Source organism: Nylanderia fulva, unplaced genomic scaffold, assembly GCF_048542155.1.
Source record: "Nylanderia fulva isolate GAGA-0341 unplaced genomic scaffold, ASM4854215v1 Scaffold32, whole genome shotgun sequence".
In the NCBI taxonomy this organism is placed as follows: Eukaryota; Metazoa; Arthropoda; class Insecta; order Hymenoptera; family Formicidae; genus Nylanderia; species Nylanderia fulva.
The window spans coordinates 1,641,962-1,656,941 of record NW_028190390.1 but is presented as its reverse complement, the minus strand read 5'-3'; the positions used below and the strand labels follow the sequence as shown (position 1 = coordinate 1,656,941).

Genomic DNA, 14,980 nt, shown 5'->3' with positions numbered 1-14,980 from the left:
TCAGGAATTTTTTTTTTGAGCGAACGTAAATCTTTTTTGAAAAAACTGTTTGTGGCATTTATTAGTACATATTTGACGAATCATACAAAATTTTGTCGAGCGAAAATAATTAAAAATGGTGGCTCCAGCCCTCACTGAAGAAAGCCGTGCGCGGCGATAGTGAATGTGTGCGAAGCACTCTACAGCCCTGCCAAGTGATTTGAAACGAAAAAAAAGAAAAATATTCTTAAGCTAGATGAAATTCGAGGGGCCTTATGAATTTCCGATTTTTAAAAAACCCTTTTTAAAAAAAATGGCGGCCATTTGAAAAAAACCTGTTTTTCCTATTTGTTTTTTGGCTTTAACGTTAAAAAAAAATATTTAAAAATTTTTTTTTGAAAAAAACGCTTCCTGAAGGCCCCCTAAATTGAATAAGCTTTAATTTGAGCCGTCAAACATCGAAATCGGTTCAGTCGTTGAAGCGGAATCGTGCTGCGCGCGCAAGAAAAAAGATGTTTCGAGAAAAACGCGTTTAAAGTTTGACGAAGAAAAATAAATAAATAAATAAATTAGATATGAAAATATCCTTTTGCCTACACATTTTCAAGACCCAAAGAATGAAAATAAAGCAACAAAAAAAAATTCTTTTTTGATCGATTTTGACCAGAATCTCCCCTTAATATATATCCCATATGGAGCGCAATAATGATAGTCGGGGTTTGCTATTATCTATAAATAAAATTATATGTATAGATAATCATCCAGATAAAATTTTGGCGCCATCTTATCTTTATATAGATATAATAAAAATATGTATTATCTATATTAATGCATCTTAGATGACACAAGTGTTATCTTCACTAAATTATCCTATTATAAATATAATTAAATTATGTTATTATAATTATTAATTATTAATATTTTGTTTAAATATATTAATTATTAATATAATTATAATTATTATAGAATAATGTTCATAATTTGGTTTAGAGTTATAGTACACAAAAATACTTTAGTATATAGCAGAACTTAAGGTGATTCTAAATGTCCTTGAGAAGTCTGTGATTTCCGTCCTGTTTTATCGAAAAAATGTGAGGTTAGATAAACTGTAAATCTATTTATTGGCTATACGGATTGTTTTTACCTGAAATTAGAATGCTTTGCTCTTTGTTAATATTAATACTTTAATTTGTACAGAAAAAAGATTGATCAATCTGTATAGTCTCATACGAGACTCGTATATCTTGGTTACAGGATTATGAATTTTAAGCATTCATAATTATGTAACATAGATATATGAAACTATACAAGATTGATAAATCTTTTTCCTGTACAAATTAAAGTATTAATATTAACAAAGGGCGAAGCGATCTAGATTCGGTAAAAAACAATCCATGTTGCCATAAATAGATTTACAGTATATCTAACCTCATATTTTGTCGATAAAACAGGAAGAAAACTTAGGATCCTCTTAAGCAGAAAGTGATAAAAAATGTATAAATAAAAACATGAATATATTTTTATATCCCTTTTATAATTTATAGTTTTTTATAACTGTGTTTGACAAGCAACCTTAAAAAATAATATTATCTTAAAATTATCTGGATGACTCGCCATATAATTTTATCTTTTATCTAGATATATTTAAAACAAAATCATTTTTATTTTATCTATGATAAATTTGCATATTTTTATTTTATCTTTATCTAGTTTATTTTCAAATCATCTAAGCACAATACTAATGGTAGTACAGAATACAATAATAATAGTATTACGTAATGAACGTACAACACTCGCTCGCAATTACAATATAATATACGATTATAATTAATTAATTATTTGCCCTTTGTATGTTGGAGAGATAATATAACATATATAATTGCAATGATGCCTCACTTAGATTATTAAATTGCGGTAAAAAATATAGCGATACAAAAGATTAAATATAGTAATTAAATATATGATAACGAGAATTGCAATTGCCTACATATTCCAATTATACAAGGTGTATCTAAATGAGTGCGAAACATTTTAGAAGAAAATTAAAGGGGGTTTCTTATATAAATATATATACTCTTATATACCTCCTCTTATACCTTTTTTCTCGAATTAAAAATTTAAAAAAATTAAACTTGGTAAACATTTTCCACTAATAAAAAGGATACTTAGTAATATTTTTTTTTTTTAATAAAAACTTAATACTGTGTATATTTTATAAAAAACCGCCCTTAATATTTTCGACAAAGAATCATCTAAAATTAATCGCACTCATTTAGATACATCCTGTATATAATGTTTATTTTTAATTAAAATATTAAATACAAATAATTTTTTAAATGACATTTTTTAGACATCAGAACGAAAGGAGGAAGAGAGAGGAGATAGAAATAAGAAAAAGTAAAGTCACTAGATTTACAAAGTACCGCAATTAGTAACAAAAATCGCCATTTTGACTCCACGTAAATCAGCAAGTTCGAGCTTATATATTTGTTTTAAATGTTATTTATAATTTTATTTGTTGTGAATAAAGAAAAATAAAATCGTAAATCACAAAAAATTGCAAAATAGCTTACACAAAGTGTGCATTATTACATCACTTAACTTAAGGGGGTCCTAAGTTAACCTAAGTTTCCTTCCTATTTTATCGGCAAAATATAAGGTTATATAGATAAACTATAAATCTATTTATGGCAACATGGATTGTTTTTTCCCATTTTAACTCCAAAAAGAACAATGGATCGGTACTTTGTAAATCTAGTGACTTTCATAGAAGAGAAAGGTTTTATAGACTACATCTCTGATTGAAATTGAATATCGGTTCGGCAATCGTGCACGGGACACTATCTTCCGCCGAAATATTTGTAACCCCCAGGAGAAGGGGGTCAAAGGAGAGGTATAACCCTCCTCCCCCCTTTCCAACCTAATCCCTTGAGACAGCTACTACAGCCGCGGGAGATAAACGAGATCGTATCGACGTGAAATAGCGCAACGCGCTCGGCGGCGATCTTCCGAGAGGGATCGGCATTGTTGCGATATCCGCCATTACGGGAAAACGTGCGTTTGGGTAGCACTAACAATAGCGGGCTGTACAAGCTCAGAGTGTTTGTATATGAGCTGTCTGTGTGTGTGTGTGTGTGTGTGTGTGTGTTAGACGCGCGCACTAAAGAAAGATGCGCGTCTCTTTTCTTTTTACTGTGGCTACTAACGTGAAGTATCGCTCCGTAAAACCACCTGCCTCTTTGATCCTTTGCCGGATCGTGCATTGTTGAAAAATTGCACACGCGGCTCGCGATATACCGCGAAACAATAGTAAAAACACAAAAACAGAAAGCAACGAAATTAATCATATATTTTTAGCTCACCGCGTATTTTTGCGTATTTTGGGTAAATTATTTAAGGGGAGGTTTTGGTCCAAAGGCCTGAAAATTAACGTAATTTCAGGAATTTTTTTTTGAGTAAACGTAAATCTTTTTTGAAAAAACTGTTTGTGGCATTTATTAATACATATTTGACGAATCATACAAAATTTTGTCGAGCAAAAATAATTAAAAATGGTGGCTCCAGCCCTCACTGAAGAAAGCCATGCGCGGCGATAGTGAATGTGCGCGAAGCACTCTACAGCCCTGCCAAGTGATTTGAAACGAAAAAACGAAAAATATTCTTAAACTAGATGAAATTCGGGGGGCCTTATGAATTTCCGATTTTTAAAAAACCCTTTTAAAAAAAAATGGCGGCCATTTAAAAAAAAAAAACCTGTTTTTCCTATTTTTTTGGCTTTAACGTTAAAAAAAATTTTTTTTTTGAAAAAAACGTTTCCTGAAGGCCCCCTAAATTGAATAAGCTTTAATTTGAGCCGTCAAACATCAAAATCGGTTTAGTCGTTGAAGCGGAATCGTGCTGCGCGTGCAAAAAAAAGATGTTTCGAGAAAAACGCGCTTAAAGTTTGACGAAGAAAAATAAATAAATAAATTAGATATGAAAATATCCTTTTGCCTACACATTTTCAAGACCCAAAGATTAAAAATAAAGCAACAAAAAAAAATTCTTTTTTGATCGATTTTGACCAGAACCTCCCCTTAATAATTTACCCAATAAGTATCCAGAATTAAAATTCTCTTCTAACGTTAAAAAAATTTTTTTCTTCTCTTTCCAACTGACGTGTAACCGCCAATTAATACCGGCTAAACTCGTAATTGCTAATAACTCGCACGATAATGAATGAGCTTCGTTAAAAATAGTGATATCGTAGCAGAGAGAAGTTCGTGACTAATTAAAGATAGCTTTTACGCGCACGTATAATTGTTTCATTCAACTTCATGCAATAATATGAAAACAATTCAGAAAATAAATGTCGAAAGGGTGGCGGGAAACTGTCGGGAGGGAGGAAATAAAAGCGCTTGACAATAAAAATGTACAGAAATTTTAAGAAATTATAATTGAGATCGCAATGGCTACAAAATGTCAAATAATTATCGTTGATATTTGCTGAATCTCTTAGAAACATTCTATCGTCTTATCATTCCTTTACCGTAATTAATTATATGCATTTCATATTACATTTTTCATATTTTTATTTATATTTCAGTTTTTAGCAATTAGTTTATTATTTTAATTTAACTTTTTCCTTATATTTGTATATTCATTTATGTGTTATTTGTTAATGGCATAAAAATGGTATTTATTTATTTGTATAAAATAAAAAACACGTGAATGTATAATAAATATAAAATATAGTACAATAAAAATTTATATAAAGAGATACATAAACGCAGGGAAAAAAATAAATTAAAATACTAAATTAATTAATTAAATAATATATATTATTATAATATGTATACATATATTATTATTATTATTATTATTATTTGCCATATTCTATTCAAATACAGACTCACCAGCCATCCGGTGTGTATTAAGAATTGACAGTCAATGTAACGTAACATACATACGGGAGGAGTGAACATTGTCTGTGCCGGTCTTAACACATATGCCCTACAATGCGTCAAATTGCATGCACCTTTGAACGGGTCGTCACGCAGGTTGCCTCGCATTTCGATTGTTCGATACAGGAAGCGGAGCCCGCGTTTCCGTCACCTGCCTCGAACTTCCCGGTCGATTCCCGATCTGTTGGTCTCGCAACAGGAATTACTGTAAAATTATCATTATCATGCGTGCGAAGGAAAGAAGATATTTTTATGTAACTTTGTTTTTACTTAATTATTCTCGCGCGAGGCAGATTAAACGGCGACGTTAGTTTAACGCTACATATATATATATATATCATTGACATTAAAATATTTATTATTAATATTAATATGATATGTTAATTATATTATTTATAATTAATATAATATTAATATATAACTTAATATTAATATATTTACATTAATAATATTAATACATTTAACAGCATGTCATTGCATAATATTAATATATTCAACAGTATATTATTAGTATTAAGAAATATTATGTATATATACATATATGATTAATTTTATTATTTTTTTTATTAATTTGTACACTGAAAAGTTTATTGAATTCAAATAGATATTTATTTCAATACTGCTTTATAAACCATTTATTTGAAACTAATAATATTGATTTGATGTAAAAAAATATTTATTTAATATAAGAAAATCCTTTTTAAAACAGATAAATATTTATTTGTTTCAAATAAACGATTTATAAGGCAGTATTGAAATAAAAATATTTATTAATTTAATAATTTCATTTTCAGTGTATTATTAAATTAATATTTTTTTATTATATATGTACCTATATAATAATTTTTTATTTTTTTTGTTATATATATATGTGTGTGTGTATGTACATACACGTTCTTCTAAAATTGTTTAAAATTAAAAAAAAGTTGACTGTGCGAGAGATTGCATTTTACGCGTGACTTTGAAGAATCAACGATGATTATGTTTATCATAGTATATACGAGGGAGAGAAAGGGTTTATACGCGGCGTAAAATTTGCGTGAAAATGGGATATGGTCGCGAGACTTTGAGGATTGTATCATCGACGAGATTTTGCCCGTATGAAGGAAAATCTTGGCAATGCGTGTAACAACGCAATTTATATGCGTCCTGCTGAATTTACATGTGAAAGAAGGCGGCGGCGTAACAACGGATTTATTTACGTCGCGCCTTACTTTTCCGCGGTTTCTACAGGGTGTCTCGAGAAATATCTCCACTACGGTGTATGTCTGCGGTACAGTCGACAAATAGATTCCTATTCTATCCCCCTTTCTGATCTGAATGTCTTTCGGTAAACTCGGATCCTACCATTAAAAAGAGGATAGTTTCTTGCGAAAGAGTCGCGCAACTTTCGTTATCTTTGTTCGAGATTTCGAAACCAGGAAAGTTTCAAACGAGCTAAAAGGCAAACAGGTCGACCGATCGAGAGAGAGAGAGAGAGAGATGACAATTCTCCCTGTAATTTGGGGCTTAAAAATTCAATGCGACACTAGTGGTGGTCGCGTGAACTATCATAAATGGCCGTCGCGAATATACATCTAATCTAACATTATCTTATTATTATTATTTAAAAAATCAATTAATAATGTTCCAGTAATCACATGAGATTCTGATGTTAAGGCACTTATTTGTACACATAAGGGATATAAATCTATTTTTTCTTGCCTTTTCATAGTTACACCGCACATAATCATACCGGAATTTATAACATTCTGACCTTCGATCATATTCCTTGATAAAGACGTAGCTTTTGTATGATCACAGAATGACATCTTTTTCATAAAAAAAGTTAATTTTTACACTTAAAACTGTTGTTGTATATTCGCGACGGCCATATTTGTTTTGCTTTAGCAGCGCCTCTCTTACCGCGGTGGACGATTTTTTCACCAATAGCTTAACGATTTTTAGGTGTATTAATACGATACTTTTTCGAAAACAAGCGGCGAAATTTAATACTAATCTAAATGTACCACCTATAAACAAGTTGATCCAGGGTCATCGCTTTACGCTTATAATGGGTATTGTTTATGCTAATTATTATCGCACCAATATTAATTATTGCCGTTGCGGAAACCATTACAAATGCATTTTCCCTCGGCGCGGTTGAAATCTCGGTCGAGTCGGAGGGGATTTCGATGCTATCTCGTTATCATATTCCCTCCATCTCGCATATAATGTATTATATAATTCTTTCTGAATTTGACAAAAATGTTACTTCCGGGACCTCTCAATTTGATAGGTCATTTTCACACGTTTTATCCCCCAAAAATTCTAACTAAACCCATTTCTGATTAAATTAAAATTAAATTTGTTATATTAAAAACTTGGATGAAAATCTCTAAAAAAACCTCTCGCCGAAAATTTCAATTTTGCAAAAAAAAAAAACAATTAAAATTGTGAAACGTTTCGAAAACTATCGATCATAGCGCATCGTAATTTGCGATATTCTTTTTCTCAGTAAAAAAATATATCAAAATGAGGAGTCTCGGAAATAACATTCTCCAGTAAATTTTTTTTTCAAAAAAAGGAAAAAAAAGCGAGAAACGCATCCGCCTTTCCGCTATTCAATCAATTTTTTGCTTAACACGGGCGAAATGGAACGATTACATTCGACGGCATTTTGCCTGGAAGTACGAAATGTGAACCGAAGAAATCGATAAATCCTGTTTACTCAGCCAGCTGCGCGTGTCAAAATCCGTCGGAAATTCAAGTGAAAAAAGTCGACACCGCGCAGCCGAGAGTCGCCGGCCCGAAAAACCAGACCGCACTTGGTCGATAACTCGGAGGTTACTAAGGGTTACAGAAAAACCTCTCAAGTCTCGCCAGTCGCGTCAAAACAATTACATAAGTGACGCGTCGGATCGAACGCGCTGAGAATTAAAAAATCGCGACGAGAGAATTCCACTATTCTGAAAGTAAAGAAAAATCGAAAAACACACAGACGCATAACTTTTTAACGCGAGAGTTTTGCGTTACACATTATACTATGGGATAAAATAATATTCCTTATAATATAATAATAGAGTAATTTTCAAATATAAACAGATTTATACAGGGTGTCTCTAAATAAGTGCGAAAAATTTTGCGAAATGATATTTTTGTCGAAAGTTAAGGGAGGTTTTTCATATAGACATAAAAATTTGATTTTTAATTTCTTTTCTCAAATTTTAGACAAATGAAAAAAATAAAATTTGTGGATATTTTTCTAGTAAAGAGAATATTTATTAATATTTTTTCAATCTTTCCGTATCGTTATAAAACAAACTGTCTCTTCAATTCAATTTTTATTAAACTTTTTAATGGATCAAAATGTGATCATCTAAAAATATGCGTTATAAAGCTTGATCCTTTAAAAACTTTTTTATTTTTTCTCTTTTTTTTTTGTAAAGTCAGTTTTCGAGGAAAGCGAGGAATACAAAAATATATATTTAGATGAAAATAAAACACTCTTAATGTTAGACAAAGAATCATCTTCTAAAATATTTTGCATTTATTTAAAATGTCCAATATATAAATATATTTCTTTTTACTTTAATATACACTTTTGAATACAATATAATAATACAATTAAAAAAAATGCAAAAATAAAATTATAATATAATTTTCTTTATAACGCGATAATAATTTTTATTCTCTCGCGCGTTCACTTTTCAACATTAATTTATCGAATCGCATACCAATCTTTTACATAACGTTCCCGTCATTAATAAATTTCCATATTACGTTTTGTTATTCATTAAAAGTTCCATCGTCGCTCGAATGCGTAATGATTGAAAATAAACGTGGTTTTATTTCGCGACATTAACGTCCAACAACAGCCGAGTCGGCCGATATGATTTATGTAAAATTAAAAAAAGAAGAAGAAAAGAAACAGAGTTACATGTCCGCGGAAAAGTTCGTCGGACGCTTCACGAACGCAAGATTTTCCGACACACGTGTCACGTCTCACGTGAAAGTGGAAAGTTTTCCACGTGACTGCGAATCGCGGAAGTTTCCGCGATGGATTACTCGCCGATAGTGTCATCTGCATATGAATAACAAAGGCGGATTAAGTTCCGTTATATATCACGCGCGTTTCACGCTCCAGGCGATTTCGCGGATCTTAAATTTCCAGGTAATACCTGGATAACTCCCTCTCTTTTCCTTCGTGGAATTTTATCGGAGAGAGAGAGATAGGGATTTCGCGAACCCTTTTCTTCTCCGTGCGAGAGCTTGGCCAATCATTGGCGCGCAAACAACAGAGTCTACTGGATTCTAACCCTGTAGCAGAAGCAGGGGTTTTGTAGATTCCACCTTTTCGCGGAACCTTTGTAAAACTTTACTCGTCTCGCTGGATCCTGTCTTTCACACATATATTAGATTCCGTAGCGAAGAATCTACCGTCCGCAACTACTCTCTTCTATCCGCGGATCTAGAGTTTCTACAAATCGCAACTTTCGCGAATCCGAGAATCCCTTTCCTGATAAAACCTATCTATAACTCTCCTATATATATCTCTCTATCTCTATCTCTTCTAGATGACTTCAACATCGCGCCCTTAAATTTCGCGAATCCCTGCGAATATGTGGTTGGGACCGGATTAGCGATGGGATTAAGTGTCTTACAAGTAGGTTTAAGTTTGTTTCCGTGGTTTCGATTACCTCGACAAAAATAGTGCTTTCGAGTAGACTTAGACTTGGATGAGATAGATTCGAACTCTCTACAAGTATGAGTGTTCGCAGAGGAAATCAGAAAAAAATTAAGGGGAGGTTCTGGTCAAAATCGATCAAAAAAGAATTTTTTTTGTTGCTCTATTTTCATTCTTTGGGTCTTGAAAATGTGTAGGCAAAAGGATATTTTCATATCTAATTTATTTATTTATATTTATTTTTCTTCGTCAAACTTTAAACGCGTTTTTCTCGAAACACCTTGTTTTTGCGCGCGAAGCACGATTCCGCTTCAACGACTGAACCGATTTCGATGTTTGACGGCTCAAATTAAAGCTTATTCAATTTAGGGGGCCTTCAGGAAGCGTTTTTTTTCAAAAAAAAATTTTTTAATATTTTTTTTTAACGTTAAAGCCAAAAAAAATAGGAAAAACAGGTTTTTTTTTTTCAAATGGCCGCCATTTTTTTTAAAAGGGTTTTTTAAAAATCGGAAATTCATAAGACCTTCCGAATTTCATCTAGTTTAAGAATATTTTTCGTTTTTTCGTTTCAAATCACTTGGCAGGGCTGTAGAGTGCTTCGCGCACATTCACTATCGCCGCGCACGGCTTTCTTCAGTGAGGGCTGGAGCCACCATTTTTAATTATTTTTGCTCGACAAAATTTTGTATGATTCGTCAAATATGTACTAATAAATGCCACAAACAGTTTTTTCAAAAAAGATTTACGTTCGCTCAAAAAAAATTCCTGAAATTACGTTAATTTTCAGGTCTTTAGACCAGAACCTCCCCTTAAGCATTTGCTCTCCTTTTGAATGAACACTGAAATTTATTATTATATATTTAATATAAAAAAATTAAAAATACAAAATAAATATTAAGAAAAAAAAAAAATTTAATTGTGCCTCCTTCTGAAAAAAATCCTGTGAATGCCTATATCTACGCAAGTATTTCGAAAAACAAGAGCAGTGGTTTCAAGTACGAATCTGGACCAAGTAAGTTCTTTTATGAGTATTTAGAAATTTAACGCGTTATACCAAATTAAAAACTAATGTGCAAACAATGAGTAATATAACACAAAATATTTAATATATAATATTTAGCTTCATTATATAAATAATATATTGTAATATAGAAATATTATATAATATGTCATATTTCATATACATAATATCCAATATTTGCAGTCGTGCAGAAATAATATTTCACAATTTACCGATCACAGGAACATTCGATGAGGAAAATAAATGAAGGAGGGAGGAGGGAAAAAGACACTCGGCCGCAAAGAAAAAAAAATGAACACGATTCCGACGAGAGAGAACGCATCTCTCCCCCTTCCTTTATTTTCCACTCTTCTCTTCTAATTGCCTCGACCTCGGTGGAGTCATTAATTTCGTTTAATCGACTGCTCTTCTTCTCGTTGCCAAGAGAGAGAACCCTCCCGTGGGTCGATCTCTCTCGGTGAGCGATTTCCGAAGAGAAGGAAGTCCGAAAGAATGAGAAAAGAGAAGGAGAAAACAGACAGAAGGGATGTTGCGTGAAATCTCCGCGCAAGGTGATGAATTTGACGAGACGGGGATAGAGGGAAAGAAGAGAAGAACGCGATGCGCCCCAAAATTGTAATAATCAAGGGTCGACGAAAAAGCCGGTCGCTCGTTTACGCCGATTAATTAAGCGTGATGCAACAGAAATTACGGCGTCGAGATTCGACGATTATGTTATGACGTAACAAGCAAGAAGCGACGAATCGCCCGCGGTGATTATATGAGGAGTGAATTCTGACAGCAAGAGGGAGAAAGAGAGATGGAATGTGTGTGTGTAAACTCTGCGAGTGTTTTGCGATCGATTAAATACAATTATTATATTATAAAAACCAAAATATTGTTATTTTTTTTATTTATCGACTTTCGGACCAATATTTTTCTCGCCTATTTATTTACAGAGGATGTTAAGAGAAGGAACAAGGGGAATTTCTGAGATCCCAACCATAGGATTCAAATTCCTTAGTTTCCAAATTTTCTTTCTTTCTTAATTGTCGCAATAACATCGCGTTTGGCTCTATTGGTCGAGAGGAATGAAGTGTAGATTGTGGTTTTAAAATTAAGGAGCTGACTTAAAAATATTCTTATTATTTTTTATTTATATTTTGATTGGCTATAATTTCAGGTAATAAACAATCTGTACAGCCAATGGTCTAGTTTACACCGTACGTCTTTTGATACGCGAATCAAAAGTGGTGCGCAAACGTTTAATTAGACTGCGTTTACACCAAATGTATAAATGCATGCGTCCACTTTACGGAATCCAAAATGGTGCGCAATAAAGTACGAAGAGTATTCCAAAACACTTCGAGAAATGAAAAATGGCCAACTAGTCAGAGTTATATTCGTCTTTTGATACACAAGTGTTTACAGCGTCACACATATGTTTAATACGCATATTATTATGATACGATACGTATCAACTTAGTACGTCATCGTTTACACCATATATTTAGTACGAACATTTGATACTCGTATCAAATGGTTGGTGTAATCTAAGCCAATAAATAGATATATAATCGAATCTAACCTCACTTTTCGATCGATAACGCAAAATTACTCCGGCATCCTTTTAAAATTGAAAAAAAAAATGAATTTTTCCGATGATTTTGACCGCGATTTTAGACGCCATTAACGCGGATTTCGCCGACTAATGGGATGAAGGATTTCGAACGAGCGATTATACGAGGAAATCCCAATTCTCCTGAAATCCGTTTTCAACCCGCTCTTATAACACCTTATCACCCTCGTCGTTAGTTTCGACGAAACGACTACAAATTCGGCCTCCTCGATTCATTACAGATGTAAAGGCTGAAACCGCACGGGGTCGCCGCATAATGGTACTCACGCCACTTCACATGAAAGAGAGAGAGAGATGAAGTCGCGAGCTAAGTGGATATGGCAAATTTCGGGCTGAATTATCGCGGATCTAGCTGCGTCAATCCTTTCTCCATTTGGCTGACTATCAACCCCTTATTGTAATTAAGTTTACGGCAGAGACTCCCTAGTGAGGAGGCATTTTAATTCGCCCCACCCCTCTGCTTTTTCTCTCTTTCTCCAAAGTTGCACAATCAAATCTACACGATTCATCTTAACTAGAACTTTCGATTAAATTCTCGCGAGCGGCGAGAAAGAAAAATCTCCCATTTATAATTTCCACTCGCCAAAACTCAGTGTTGCTAAAAAAAAAAAAAATAGAGAGAGAAAAATCCTACGCTAATCTTTAAATTTTTTGACCGAGTTTACATCAACGGGCGCTCTTCAACTTTTCCGCCCAAACTCCCCCGCGCAATTAAGTTTATACACGCCCTCCAATTCCCAAGCAAGCCATTAAATAAGTTTATATACCGCCTTTTCATTTTCCACACGCGCTCTCAACAAGATTGTCAAATTTATACATCGTCCCTCGACAAAAGTACATCTCTAATAGCAACAACATATCCGAGAGATATTCAGAGGAAATCCGGATGACATTCGACCATCCTCAGGATGTTCTCTGAACGTCTTCGGGATATGTGGTGCTATTAGGGGCAAGACTTGGATCGGTGCGAGGGACATCAGATAAAATCCCGGCGAAGGAAGAAGCTTGAAGAGGGAACACTCTTTCCTGACACTTACCTGTCACGAATCGTCACGAGACACCGTTCACCATGATCGCCGATATCCCGAAAGAAGAGAGAAGTCTTCAAGTATCCCTCGAGAGATCGCACGAGATAGAGACTTAGGTCACAAGAGAAATCTACATCCTTCGAAACGCACTCAGCTGGCTTTTCGATCACCCAAGTTTCCGCACACGCGACAAACAAGCACCCCCTTTTGTCCTCCTCCCTCTCGGTCCGGTTCCTCTCACGAAAGGTCGACGGGGAAAAAAAATTGGTATCACGTGTGTATATCGAGAGAGACTGTCTCTCGATTTCTCCCTCGGAAATAGAAAGAGAGGGTGTACAAGAGAGTGTGAGAGAGAGAGGAGGAGGGACCGCGAAAAAAAGGGCTCAGGGCGAGGACGACAGAAAACCCGAGCTCAACGTTCGCGCAGCGACTGGCGCCCGACACCTCCACCCTTCCGACAACACCCCAACCACCCCCTCACGCGGACCAGATGGGAAGGGGGTCAGGAACCGGAGGAGGGGGGCAGAGGGCACGCAGAGGGCGCCACCGGCAGAACGTGGGATCGAGAGGGAGCGAGCGAGCGAGAGAGTAGGGATTGGTTAGCTTGGTGTGGATCGTATGGTGAATCCGTACGGTTTGGCGAACGCGGCGCGGAGTGGGAGGCGGGAGGGAGGGAGGGGTCGCGCTCCCACTTTCCCCTCCCTCCCGTCTCCCCAAAGAGGGGATTTCGCGCGAGAGGGGCGCACGCGCGCGGCGCCCTAGATTTCGGTCTCTCTCGCCTCCTGATTTTTCGTAATAAAAACGTTTGTCTTGCCGGAGTGGCACGGCTCGCATATCTCGTGACGTGGCGTGCAACGCGTGCTACACGCGCCTCGGCGCGTCTCTTTGTTTTTTCCTTCCCACCCTCCTCTTCGGCGGGGGAGAGGAGGATTGTATCCGGGACATCCGCGTTTCGACCAGCGCGAGGCGAAAATCGAGAGGGAACGAGAATCGATGATGGAGTGACGTGTCTTCCCTTCCCGAATACGACGACGATAGATAGGGAAAGTTGCTCGAGTGTTGAAAGAGGGTGAGGGGGACGGCTAATTTTTAAGTAGGCGTGTTAGGAAGTGGAAAGAACGCTGTTCCCGGTATTTGTTTCCCGCCACGTGTAGAGGAGAGTATCATCGTAGGATCAGGGTTGATTTAGGGATCCTGTATTATGCTCGCTAATAGAAGTTTCACAGTTTCTTTCTTACCTTTTTTCGTAAGACAATAATCCTAATAGCTCGACATATCCGAAAGATATTCAGAGGATATCCAGGAGATATTCGAACATCCTCAGGATGTTCTCTGGACGTCTTCGGGATATGTGTGCTGTTAGGGAAGCCTGAACGAGTATAAGGAAAGCTTTCTCCGAAAAAAAGCTCACTCTTAAGTCAAGAGTGCGAGATGGGGAATGGATTAGAAAACGAAAATAATTTTGTATTACACGTGTAGGGAAAGTGGCACTTTGTGTGCGTGTTTTCTGTGCGGAAAGCGACCGATTTCCCACGCCGCCATCTAGCGGCAACGCGGTGAGTGAATAAGCCAATGCTTTGCCCACGGCTTCAGCCGTGGACAATGACTTTGAACACGGCTATTCCCGCACCGTGCCGCCGCAAGATGGCGGCGTGCGATCGGTCACTTCGCGCACGGAAAACGCGCACAAAGCCACTTTGCCTGCACTTGTAATACAAAATAGTA

General features: G+C 35.5%; 1 protein-coding gene across 2 annotated transcripts in view; it reads right to left on the bottom strand.

Annotated features, from left to right (window-relative positions):
* Window positions 1-13,689, bottom strand: part of LOC114939402 (uncharacterized) — a 161,818-nt gene extending 148,129 nt beyond the window's left edge. For both annotated transcript variants that reach the window (XM_029313698.2, XM_085484858.1), the window contains exon 1: window positions 13,265-13,689. The gene's annotated coding sequence lies outside the window, so the exon portion shown is untranslated. The remainder of the gene's footprint in view (window positions 1-13,264) is intronic.
* Window positions 13,690-14,980: the final 1,291 nt, after the last annotated feature.